We start from the raw sequence: 13,871 nt of genomic DNA, 5'->3' as shown, positions 1-13,871 counted from the left end.
TGCAAAATAATTTATGGCATATATGACACATATATGGCACAAATTAAAATGATGTATAATACACCCACAGAGAGATGCGTACATATTCCTAGTATAGCACAAACCATGAGAGATAAATTATGATTTCTTAGTAATTGTTTTGCAAGAACCAATGAACCAAGAGTATCCAATTAACTTTTTATCTTAAAAGCAACACAGAGATGTTAAGGAGTCCAATTTGGAAGCTTTTGAGATAAACAATATCAGTATTATCTACTATACTGAACTTTGTTAAAACCAATTAATATTTTTCTGTAAAGAGGCACTGAATCAACTATACTGTTGGATAGCCTCTGATAAGTTCCTGTACAGCTGTTCCCCAGGAATCAATTTCCTCCTCTTTGGACCTGACCTTTATTTCCTCAATGACTGTTGTTCCCACCTGAGCAGTTACTACTTAGGAAACCCAGCAACTTGATCAATGGGGGAGAACTATCAGTCACAAACTGTGGACCTGAAATTAACAGATGTACAGATTTTATAAATTCTTAGCCAAATAATCATGTTTTTCAAATCCAAAGATATCCCACAGTTCAGCCTTAATCACTGTATATTCTGACCTGAGGGATCACTATATTTTGTCAAGCTCTAAGAGGAATAGTTTCAGATTGGCACTACACTTTGTCCAGCCATCTGAACCAACCCAGCACTTCTTCAGCTATTTCTCCTTCTCCAGTTTTCCAGCTCCCTAAAAATAACCTACAGCCCCCATACAAGACTTTCTAGGTGCATACTTGTAGTCCCCACTACTTGAGAGGCTAAGGCAAAGATTATTTGAGCACAGGCATTTGAGGCTAGCTGGATGACATAGCAAGACTCTGTCCCAAAACATTTAAAAAAAAAAAAGACTTCCTAATTAATTTGCATAGCTGACCTACTACTTTCTGGCTGAACAGACTATTTCCTCCAAACAAATCAAATCATCATACTGTACTTCTCAGTAAGCTGTTTCCTGATAGCTCTCTCCCTCTATCCTCATTTCAGTTCATGCAGGCAAGAAGGAAGTCCTGGAGGAAAAAAAAATAAAAAAGAAAGAAAAGAAAAAGAAAAAGAACACTGAACAATTTGTCCTGACCTCAAATACTTGAGATTGTCTACAGAGAAATTGAAGGCGACATCCAATACAGAACTTCTCCAGCTTCACATGGAAATTATCTTTGAGGTGGTTTTTAAAAAGAAAAATTTTCACTTTACACACTTCTTATGGCCCTCATTTCAAGAGTGGCTGGCACCTAGTGGCAGGTACATTGGTGGAAACTTGTAGTTCTATTATTAGTTGTAGTTATAATAGATGCTTTGGTTCTATTAGAAGCTATTCATGTGCATGGATAGACCACAGTTGAAACTAGGTGGTTAACATATGCCAGCCATCTTATAAGCACTTCAAATATATTAGTATACTTAATTCTCACACAACCCCATGAAATATGAATTGTTATCTCCATTTTACAGATGAAGAAACTGAGGTATAAGAAGGTTAAGGAATGTGCCCCCAAATCACACAGTTAGGAAGTAACAGGACAGGATTCAAGTCCCAAAAGTGGACAAAGCCTATGCTGTTAATCAGTATTCTAGCCAATGAAATCTCACAAATTGTTAGTTAAATAAATTAATAATTATTGTATAATAATTCTAAGCACATTATAATGTACATTATACAGAAAAATACACACCTAGCTAATATCTGTCACCAGTTTGAGCATTATATATCACTAATTGACACTTAACTTCCCTTTTACTCTCAGAAAAACCCTTTCTTCAGCTGATCCTAAAACTCACTGTAAAGTACCCTACCAAGTAGTAAAAGTTCATTCATCAGTTCCACTGATGTTTCTCTTAACCATCTGCATACAATAGTGGTAGGGGGCTAAGGGGAACTTAAGGAACAGATTTATTTTTTTCACAGTTCTGGAGACTGAAAGTCCAAGATCAAGGTGTTAACAGTTCTGGTTTCTCCCAAGTTTCTCCTCGGCTTGCAGACAGCTTCTTCTTATTGCATTCACACCCAATCTTTCCTCTATTGGCATGAATCTCTGGTCACTCCCTGTTCTTATAAGGATCCAAGTCAGATTGGATTAGGGTCCACCCATGTGACCTCATGTAGTCTTTAAAGTTTCTTTCTCCAAATACACTCATTTCTTGGTATCTTTGGGGAACTGGGTCTAGGATTCCTGCAAATACCAAAATATATGCACGCTCAAGTCCCTTAAATAAAATGGCATAGTATTTACATATAACCTGTGCATACCCTCCTGTGTGCTGTCAGGACTTCAGGGTAGGAATGTCAGAGGAATACAATTCACCTTGCAATCCCTCTCCTGACAGGGAGGGAGGCCTTAATGATTTTAGCCAATGCCAACACAATCTATTCCTTTCTTTTTTTGTGTGTTATTGTCAAATAATATAAAAATCAGATAGAGTTTTCTTCCCCAATTATGTGGTCAACAGTTTAATTCTGTGAGGTAAACCTTCCCAAAGCTCTTCACTTTAACAGCCAAGTACTGCACGATGCAGTGAGTGCTGAAATGACTTCTCTCATAAGCCTTGATCCTATTTTCAGTCACATTTCAGCAAAATAGGCTTAAAGAATTTTCATCCTTCACCATCTCTCACTAAATGTATATCGATATGTTAATATTAGATTGTGTCACAATATCAGGGTTAGTCTCTAGTTTTTGTGTTATTTTCACAGTAGTTGGAGAAATTAAAATGAAAGTTGGAGAAAAAAAGCAGATCAGGAAAAAATCAAATTCTGTCTACAAAGATAAAATTCAACTTTAATTTGTAGCTATTCTATCATCTCACTGGAACATCAAGAGGTTTAAAAGTCACACCCGGGGCTGGGCACAGTGGTGCACATCTCTAACCCCAGCTGCTTGGAAGGCTGAGGCAGGAGGATTGCAAGTTCGAGGCCAACTTGGGCAACTTAGTAAGACCTTATCTCAAAAAAGAAAAAAAAAAAAAGCACTCAGGGGTAGGGAGTGCTTGCCTAGCATGCATGAACTCTGGGTTCAATCCCTAGTACTGCCAAAAAACCAAAAAACAAAAATCATATCTGGGGATTAGGAGAGTAACTCAGTGGTAGAGTGCTTATCTACCATGCATAGGCCCTGGGTTGGATCCCTAACACCATAAGGGAGAGGAGGGGGGGGGGGGGGGGGGAGAGGGAGAAAAGGAGAGTGTGAGAGACGAGGAGAGGGAGAGAAAGAGAGAACATCTTATCTGAAGAGGTGATGCATATTTCAGAAGTGATAACACAGTGGGGAAGATAAAGGTTCAAGTAGACCTGGTTCAAGACCTAGTTCTGCCCCTACCTGCACTTATGTGGAAATTATCTTTGAAATGATTTTTCATGAAGTTTACTTCGTTTCTCTGAGCCTCTCTTCACGGTAATATGAAGATAGTACCATGCAGTGATGTCACGAAGATCTAATGAGAAATCTCTGGAAAGGCACCCATCGCACAGGCTTGCACATTGTAGATAATAAAGGATAGCTATGACAATTAAACACAACCTCACAAAAAACATAGTCACATGTCCTTACTTGAGAAAATATGAGGTTTCAAGTTTTTATAGGTCACTGAAATCTCTTCTGAAAATGTACTAATCTATTAAATCAAAAGCCTGGGAACTACTTGTAATTCTATGAATAACCCTGAATGAGGTTCCTTTATGTAGGCCAGACCCCACTGCTTTGCCTTGGGGGCATCTGGGTGGAAACTTTGGCTCTTGGAGGCTGGGGGACTACTCTAGCTTCACAGCAGACCATCTGCGGGGAGACACTTTTCTGTCAGGGGTATATTTTGTCAGGGGATTTTGTGAGGATTGTAGGGCCCAGGGAGTCTATTCTGTGAACTGTTTGTGCCTTTTTGTTGTCTAAAGTGACAGAAATGTGACACAGAGATAAAGGCCCCACAAAATGGACTGCTCCCTAATGTGTGGCAAGTGAATCAAAGCATTTCTGTTGACATTCCCTTCTTCCAGCAGATGAGCCAACATTTCTTTCTATAGAGCCCACAGTTTTGCACTGCCCCTGCCCCCACACCCATTCCTATCCTGAATTCGGTTTTTTCTCTCATCCTCTAAGCTGTGCATGGCCCTGCCTAACAGCCATGGCTGCTGGGGCAAAAGGCCTGGCTTCCACAAAGTACATACATGTCTTACAGGAAGCTGTTTGTCCTGACCTCTCTCAAGGAGGCTCAGCTGTTTAGGAGTCTCCTAGGTGGACACATTCTAGTTGTGACTAGTGCTCTATTGAGTTTGAATTGCTATGATTCAGAAATGTCCCTTGTACATGTAACCCTAACAAAGTCACGCACGTAGGTAGGGGAAACATTTCATTCTACCTCTCCTTTGTTCCATACTTTACCTTCAGGGAGTAAAAACCAGAGGCTGTCATGGCAAAAGGGATGGGAACAGAAGCAGGCCCCAAAGACAGAGTAGGCCTCAATTTGTTGTACAGCTTACTAACAGTCACCTCCTCTGATAGCCCTATGACTGCTCATCTGCCCACGGGTTACCTAGGACAGAGGGAAATGGGATGACAAGCATTCAATGCTACCCTTGAGTTCAGTGGAAACTAAACTGTCCTTCCAGTGTATGAGCTTTGTTCAACTGTCAGATACTTAACTGTCAAATGTTTCTCAGAAGCCAGGGAGTCTTATAGTATGGGCCACCTGTACTTTTTGGTGTTATTTTACCCTGATGTGGGTTGAGTTGTCATCATTACTTCCTAGTCTCGATTAAGTATTCTCTTTTCACAGCTGATTTTCCATTTTCTACCCACTTTCTCTCCTGCTCTGAGAATACTATATATATTTGCACTTGCTATCCCCTCTGGTTGGTGTCTTTCCTCTTGCTTTCTCTACCTAATGGTCACCTATGCTCTCAGAATCAGTTTCAGGGCAAGAAGCTTAAATAGGTACTGCCTTAAAGAGGGTATCCAAAAAGTCAATGAACATATGAACAGGCAGCCTACTTTATTAGTAATGAGGAAAATGCTGCTTCAAATCTCAACAGGATACCCCCACTTAACCAATAGAATAGTTAAAATTAAAAACACTGAAATTTCCAAGGCTTGGTGATGATACAGAGCAATGGGACTACTTAGTGCTGGTATGAAATTGGTATAACCATTTTGGAAAACCATTTGTAATTTGCTGAATGCAAATATAATCTATGATCCAGGAATTTCCTTTGTACATATATACCCAACAGAAGTTCATGCAAGTGTACATAAGAGACATTCAAGGGTATTTATGAGCAGAATTATTCTAATAATCTAACACTGATAATAGCCCAAGTAACCATAAATAACTAATGAAATAAACTGTAGCATAATCACATCTATACAGAACTGAAAATTAATGAACCCTGCAATAAGGCAACAACATGCATGCATCTCACGAAGGCACACTGTTCTGAAAGAATTCAGATATGAAAGATATATACTGTGCTGTATGATTTATTCAGAGTTCAAAAACAGGCAAATTAGCTCATGGTGTTAGATGTCACTATGGTGGAAAGTAAAGAGGGTTATTGCTGGGGGGATGCAAAAGGGACTTTCAGGCCCTGGTAATGCTCTGAATCTGAGTGGGTGGGCTGACTTTGAGTGAATTCGTAGAATTATAGAATTCTAAGAAATTCTATACTTTCAAGTATGCATTTCTAACTCAACAGAAGTGTATGTGTGTGTGTGTGTGTGTGTGTGTGTGTACATGCGTGCATGCATGTGTGTTTAATGTATGTGTGGAAGGAGGAGAATCAGTTCAATTGTTGGCTCCTCTAGGAACACCATTCCGGACTCCTCCCTCTTGGGCTCCTGGATCATGGGAGACCAGAGATAGGCCAAATCTCTATTCCGGCTCACCATAACACAATACACTGTTTTACTTATCTATTCTCTGGCAAGAGACCTAAACATGTGTGGTTTCTTAGGCCTCTTAACACATATTTCAGAGGTGTTCAATTAATGCCAGCTGATATATTTCCTCTTAGCTTTGTAAATACAGATTTTATCTTTGTCATAATTTTTACTGTATTTGGACCTTATCAGCATTACCCAAGTGCTATTAAGCACATGGGCCCATATTTGTTTACATTAAAGACTATGTATATTCCATATTCATTTTTAAAAACAAACCACAGCTGTATCTGGATGATAGCAATGGAATTCCATTTTTTGAGCACTGAATCAGATTCTGAAATTAAACTGTGTCATCTAGAGGTGACTTATCCTTGACAAGAGTAATTCAGTTAATTAAATCATCTAAAAGAGTGAGTTTAGTTTGGTTTAATTAGAATAGACATCTACTTAACATTTCTCACTCCCTCCTCCCTAACCTTCAAAATAAGGCACATACCATTTCTAACCTGGTTAGTTTAACTCACTCTAGCTTTGTTGAGGTTACTAATGGACTACTAGCCAACATTTTTGCTCACTGAGGCTGCTCAAAGCAATAGGCTACACAGAGATAACTGATGTTCTCAAATATTGTTCTGGAAATTTCTAAATGGGAGATTGTGCTAAAGTAGTATTTTCCAAATAAGTAAGATTGAGAATTAATTGGGACACATTAAAAATATAGATTTTTGCATTTTTCCCCTGTAGATACTGTTTCAATAAACCTGGGTTTAAAAAGTCCCTCAGCTGATTTTTATAAACTTAAGGACACCAGGTGTGACAGTGAGTTCACCCTGTCCATCACTGGTTACTTAGATGCAGAACAGGGACTCCTATGACTACTACAACTAGGACAGCCTTGCCCTTAGGCCGAGTCGACTTACCCTGCTTTTTGTAACAGAGATTAAATGCTGGGTGGCTGGGGAGCGAGTTGGTCTACATAATGACTCTTCTACATTAGCAAAACACTTGGGAAAATGAGGCATTTCAAAGACTTTCCAGAACTTACTTGAAAATTATGAAAAAGTATTCCATTTAGAAATAGTTTTAAACTGATAGTGATCCTTTTTTTCCCTTTTCTTTTCCATAGTTAGGAACATTTTCTACCCAGAAACTTTGTTCATTTAGGTCTTTTTCTATCTGCTCTATTTCAACTATACCCTTAAACTTTTGTATGCTAACAGATGTTTTTAGAATAACTGTGGTGTTGTAAATGAAATCTGAAATAGAATAGAATATGAAAAATAAAAGTAGACTCAGGATAACTTTGTTAACTATAGAAAATATTTTTTAAAGATAATTTAAGGCAGGAAAACAAAAGAAAAGATGTATTCCTTGTAGAAAGAACTTCTTCCAGTAGAATATAATTTATAGTTTTGATCAATCTTCAAGTCAATTTGAATGTTTCTTTCTGAATGTAACTTTCTAGGTCTTTAAGAAAGACTCCCAGGTCAATTTATCTTTCCTTCTAAACTCTTACAACAATTCCTAGATGTACCAACTCATTTAACATATGCCTTTTATTGTCTATAGAGGCAGAGGAGTGTGTGGTACAAAAAACTCTTGTTTACGTGGCAGGTGAGCTGGTTCTTAGGTTCTGCTTTGTCCTTCATCTACTGATTGTATAACCTTGGCCATGTGACCTAGGCTTTGGGGAACTTGTATGAAATGTTAATTCAAGTTTTGTCACATTCTAAGAACATTTGTATTAATGAATGTTTAATGCAGGTTATAATGTAATCCACATTACATTGTAATCCACAGAAAAATATAATATTGTGCCTGACAATTTTATATAACAAATCTACTTGTCAGCTCTTCTGTGTTCCTGATTAAACTTATGGAAGACAAGCTTACAATTTGAGTAAACTTATTTATACATTTTTTAAAAATGACTCCTCAACCCTCCCCCCCAAAGTGAACCTTGGCCATAATGGTCAGTTATACATAAAAACTAATAAAATATTTTAATTAATTTGTTCACTAAGATTAATTTATCATTAAATTTTAATTATTAAATATTTTATACTTTGCAAATATAAAAAAGGAAGAGAAGACAGTTGGATAGAACGATTCCAGTGGTCTATTCCACTTAAAAACTTCCCTGTTTTTTTATATCTACTTTTCATAGAAAAGAAGGTGGGGAATATTATTCATTCTCAAAAAGGAATGAAATTCTGATAATGTGACAACTTGGATGAACCTTGAAGATACCATGCTAAGTAAAATAAGCCAGCCTCAAAAGTACAAATATTGCATGATTCCAGTTCCATATGAGGTACTCCGAATACTCACATTCACAAAGATAGAAAGTACAATAGTAGTTACCTGACTGGGAGGCGAGGGTAACGGAGAGCTGCTATTTAATGAGTATACTGTCTTAGTCTGGAATGATGAAAAAGTTCTGGAGGTAGACTCTGGTGAGGACAGCACAACAATGTGAATATACTTAGTGTTGCTGAATTGTGCACCAGTAAATGGTTAGGCGGTGGGGGTGTGGCTCAGTGGTAGAGCACTTGCCTAGCATGTGCAAAGCCCTGGGTTCAATCCCCAGCACCACAAGAAAAAAAAAAAAAAAAAAAAGGCTAAAATGGTAAATTTAATATAGTATATATTTTATAGAAAAAAATTACAGGTTCAAGGAAATGCACATTTCAAAAGCATTTGACATTTCTCATCTACCTAATAAGAGCATAATAAATATTTGTTAATTGAATGAAAAAAAGGTTATGGTTAGAGGTATGAAAATTAGGTTGAAAGAAAGGTGGCACTATTTGTCTTGATGCTGATTTTGTGCCACAAGCACACTGTTTTTAATACTTAGACTGTATGTTTACCACAGTGGTTTGGGTGTGGATGAAGGGGTTAATAAACATCATGAGAGGATCTAATGCTCCCACTAAGTCACCACCCGGGGCATCAAGGCTCATTCTGCTGCTGTGAGTGCCTGCAGGTACACATTCCATCTCTCCATGACACACAGTGGGAGTTCTATCAATTGACTGATTTTCATTCCATTAAAGATAAACATATTTAAAGGGATTTTCTCAAACCAAAATTAATCTATAAAGGATTATTTATTATGCAAATTTTAGTATTAAAACTATTAGAAAACATGAGTCCAGTTTTTAATTTTTATTTATTTATTTATTTATTTATTTTTTTTTTTTGTAGTGCTGGGGCTCAAACCCGGGGCCCTGTGCTTATAAGGCAAGCACTTTACCAACTGAGCTATCTCTCCAGCCCCAAGTTCAGTTTTTTGCAGAACTTTCCAGAAGATGATTATTATTTACATCTGCAATGAAAAATAACTAGACTTAAAACATATCCCCAGAATGTTAAAGCAAGAAAACAGAGGTCACAGATTATGTGCCATTTATGGGCTTCAAATCTCTCCCAGCATTCTATTTAGTCTTCTATTTTCTGAAAAAATAAAATGTTTATCTTTAACAGATGTTTACAAAATGTTGATTAGAGCAATATAGAATATCAAATGTAACATTTGCCTTTAAAGGAACATGAACTGATAAAAAATATTGTCAAAATGGCCATACTACCTAAAGTGCTATACAAATTCAATGCAATTCCAATTAAAATCCCAATTGTGTACCTTACAGAAATAGAGCAAGCAATTATGAAATTCATCTGGAAGAATAAGAAACCCAGAATAGCTAAAGCAATCCTTAGCAGGAAGAGTGAAACAGGGGGTATTGCAATACCAGATCTTCAACTCTACTACAAAGCAATAGTAACAAAAACGGCATGGTATTGGTACCAAAATAGAAAGGTAGATCAATGGTACAGAATAGAGGACACGGACACAAACCCAAATAAATACAATTTTCTCATACTAGACAAAGGGGCCAAAAATATGCAATGGAGAAAAGATAGCCTCTTCAACAAATGGTGCTGGGAGAATTGGAAATCCATATGCAACAGAATGAAACTAAACCCATATCTCTCACCATGCACGAAACGAAACTCAAAATGGATTAAGGACCTCGGAATCAGACCAGAGACCCTGCAGATTATAGAAGAAAAAGTAGGTCCAAATCTTCACCTTGTTGGTCTAGGATCAGACTTCCTTAACAGGACTCCCATAGCACAAGAAATAAAAGCTAGAATCAACCACTGGGATAGATTCAAACTAAAAAGCTTTCTCTCAGCAAAGGAAACTATCAGCAATGCGAAGAAAGAGCCTACAGAGTGGGAGAATATCTTTGCCAATCATACTTCAGATAGAGCACTAATCTCCAGAATCTATAAAGAACTCAAAAAACTCTACTCCAAGAATTCAAATAGTCCAGTCAACAAATGGGCTAAGGAAATGAATAGACACTTCACAGAAGAAGATCTACAAGCAATCAACAAACATATGGAAAAATGTTCAACATCTCTAGTAATAAGAGAAATGCAAATCAAAACCACCCTAAGATTCCATCTCACCCCAATTAGAATGGCGATTATCAAGAATACGAGCAACAACAGGTGTTGGCGAGGATGTGGGGAGAAAGGTACACTCATACATTGCTGGTGGGGCTGCAAATTAGTGCAGCCACTATGGAAAGCAGTGTGGAGATTCCTTAGAAAACTTGGAATGGAACCACCATTTGACCCAGCTATCCCACTCCTTGGCCTATACCCAAAGGACTTAAAATCTGCATACTACAGAAATACAGCCACATCAATGTTCATAGCTGCTCAATTCACAATAGCCAGACTGTGGAACCAACCTAGATGCCCTTCAATTGATGAGTGGATAAAGAAACTGTGGTATATATATACAATGGAATATTACTCAGCCATAAAGAATGACAAAATTATGACATTTGCAGGCAAATGGATGAAATTGGAGAATATCATGCTAAGTGAGATAGGCCGATCTCAAAAAGCCAAAGGACGAATGATATCGCTGATAAGTGGAGGATGACACATAATGGGGGGGAGGGAAGGGTTAGAGTTAGGGTTAGGGAGGGGGGCAAGTATGGAGGAAGGAAGTACTGTATAGAGGGTAAAGAGGGGTGGGAGGGGTGGGGGGAAGGGAAAAAATAACAGAATGAATCAAACAACATTGCTCTATGTAAATTTATGATTACACAAATGGTATGCCTTTACGCCATGTACAAACAGAGAAACAACATGTATCCCATTTGTTTACAATAAAAAAAAATAAAAAATAAAAAAAAAAATAAAAAAAAAAAAATAAAATCAGTCACCAAAAAAAAAAAAAAAAAAAGATATACATGGCTCCTTAAAGTCCCAGTAATATGTAAGTATACTAAATACTCTTGCATTCTGGCTGATTCTGCAACCATAAATAAATATATAAACTGGTTAATATTTAACTTTCTTGATCTTATTCTTATTTTTATTTCCCCCCATCCTTTGCTATTCATGAGGCTTACAATCATATTTTAAATGCATACTTTCAATTATTCCCAGATCAAACTGGGATTATATAGAATTCTTGCAAATTCCAAGGAGGAATTATCTAGAGGGGTTTTCTGGAAATTTGAAGATCAAATCTTCACTTAAAAAATCTACTAGTAATGAAAAATTAGGGCATCACTTTAACGTAGATCTGTTTTCCTAGAGCAGTATCAGAAGAACAATTTCCTGTGTTCACTTGAATTTAAATCCTTCGGTGTTAATTGTAACCTCATTTGCATTGAGGGAAACTTACTGTTGTCACCAAAGGTACATGTTTAAATATCTGTTGGTAAAATTAGCAAATATTTAAATTAATTTAAACTTGGATAATTTAGGAGATTTTAAAAATTTAGATGATTAAGATTAAAACTAATAACCACCCTCTCAAAAAAGGGAAAACAAAACAAACAAAAAAAAAAAAAAAAAGGAAGGCAAAGGGGAAGAAAAGAAAGGGAAATAAATTCTGATGTTTTCCATTGTGGCAATTAATCTCAACAAATCAGATGTTTATAGATGTTTAATACTCTATTTTGTTAATTTGTTTTTATGTATAACTGACTATTGTCTTATGGCCAAGAGATTTGTTTTGTTTTGTTTTGTTTTATATATTGGGAATCATTTTAATAAAAGCTACAAATAAGTTACTTAAAGTTGCACACTTGCCTTCCCTATATTTAATCAGGAACACATAAGAGCTGACAAATAAATTTGTTATATGGAAGAAATTAGCAGGCACAATAATTTATTTTCCTGTGGATTACAAGTCATAGTAATCTGTATTAAATATTCATTAATACAATGTTCTTAGAACATGACAACTTGAACTAACACTGCATTCCATGTAAAGGAAACTAAACATACAAAAATATGTTTACAAAACTCAACCACCAGAGGCTTAACTACAAAAGGATATAAAAGTATGAGATTTCCTAAATTAGTGATATATTAATAAAATCATCTTTCATTTAAGAATATTTTATATATAGGAGTCTTAATAGGTTTTGTCAACTGCTCATTCCAGCAACAGTCGTTTCCACCTGCTTTCCAAATCTGCCTTAAAAAAAAAAACAAAAAAAAAAAAAACCCTTTTAAAATGTTATCATCTCTGCTTAGTGTAAGTATCCTTTTTCCCTTAGAAATTCTGAATCAGGAAGTACCAAGCTGCAACCTGGGAATCTTTTTAAACCCCACCCCCTCACTTGCCCACAATCCTGAGTAATTTTAAAACTCAGGCAAATTTGGGAAACACTACACTAATTGTGGGAGATGGGAAGCCAATTTTTATGTCCAAACTCTAAGCCAAACAGAAACATCAACAGGGAGAGTTCTGTTAGCTTCATTACAAGATTCAAAGTATTTTAACAAGGACATTAATAAGGACTTACATCTGGAAAAAGTTCTCATATATGCCATCCCCACCCTTAAAAATGAAGATGTTTGTTTATATTGATCACTTTATATAACTTAATTATCTTTTAAGCAATGTCTGTAAAACATGAAATAGAATAAGACATTTTCTAATTGTTTTAGAGCTAGATATAGAAAGGGAAATGCCTATATGATGAATCACTATTTATAACTTGTTTCAAATGCCTTCTACACCAAATAAGAAATTAACTTTTTTAAAAAAGTGTTACCACGAATATTGTTACAATTTAAATTTGTAATAAGCAGGTAGTGGTTTAATTCAAAAGTTTGAAGAGAGTTTATTCTGTGCAAAAGTGTAACTTATATACATGTAATCCTGATGACTAAGAATTAATTTCAAAAGTAGCATAAAAATTCTCAGAAACTTAAAGTACGTTCTAAATAAGATTGCAAAAATACCTGCATGGGAAAAAAAGTTCTCTTCTATTGTCTTTATTTTTCTCCTTATAGGGATATTTTAAAAGTTCAGAATGAGATCACTTAGCTAATCCATTAATCAATAGTAGTTGACAGGATTATTTTCATCATTTATATTATTATCAGGCTGAGCAAAGCCTTTGGTTTTAAAACTAGGAATTAAAGGGAAAGGGCCAAAATATGTTTTATTCATCGTACGGGATGCACTTAAGTGGTCTGTTCACACAGCCATAATCCACTATGCTCTTCAAGTGGGCAAACTTCTGCTTGTTCAACACCTCATAACTAGCTTTAAAATTGGAAGTCTCCATGAAACACACTGTGATTGTTTATAAGTGTTTTTCATGGGTGTACTAAATAATGAAGGGATTTTCTTGTGTCTAATAACCATCTACACGATTAGGCCAAACCAGTTTAACTTTTTTCACCTACGCTCTGTCCATACCAACCAACTGCGTCTCACAAAACCCTCTCAAAATGCAGAAAGAATTAAAAGCAAGGAGGTAAAGATTTTTCTAAATATAGTCCCATCATGTTTATTTTACACTGATCAAGTAGGTCAGGAGAGGCAGCCAACAGCTATCAGCACTTAGAAGCATCTCTGAAAAGCGCACGCTGAAACCAAGGGGTGCTTGACAGTTATGCCATCTACCT

At 36.3% G+C, this 13,871-nt stretch overlaps 1 protein-coding gene across 6 annotated transcripts in view; it reads right to left on the bottom strand.

Moving 5' to 3' along the window:
* Positions 1 to 13,871, bottom strand: part of INPP1 (inositol polyphosphate-1-phosphatase) — a 35,173-nt gene that overhangs the window by 14,080 nt on the left and 7,222 nt on the right. The gene's annotated exons all lie outside the window — the stretch shown is intronic.

Source organism: Sciurus vulgaris (assembly GCF_902686455.1).
Source record: "Sciurus vulgaris genome assembly, chromosome: 3".
Classification (NCBI taxonomy): Eukaryota; Metazoa; Chordata; class Mammalia; order Rodentia; family Sciuridae; genus Sciurus; species Sciurus vulgaris.
The sequence above is the reverse complement of the archived record's forward strand: the minus strand, read 5'-3'. Positions and strand labels throughout refer to the sequence as shown.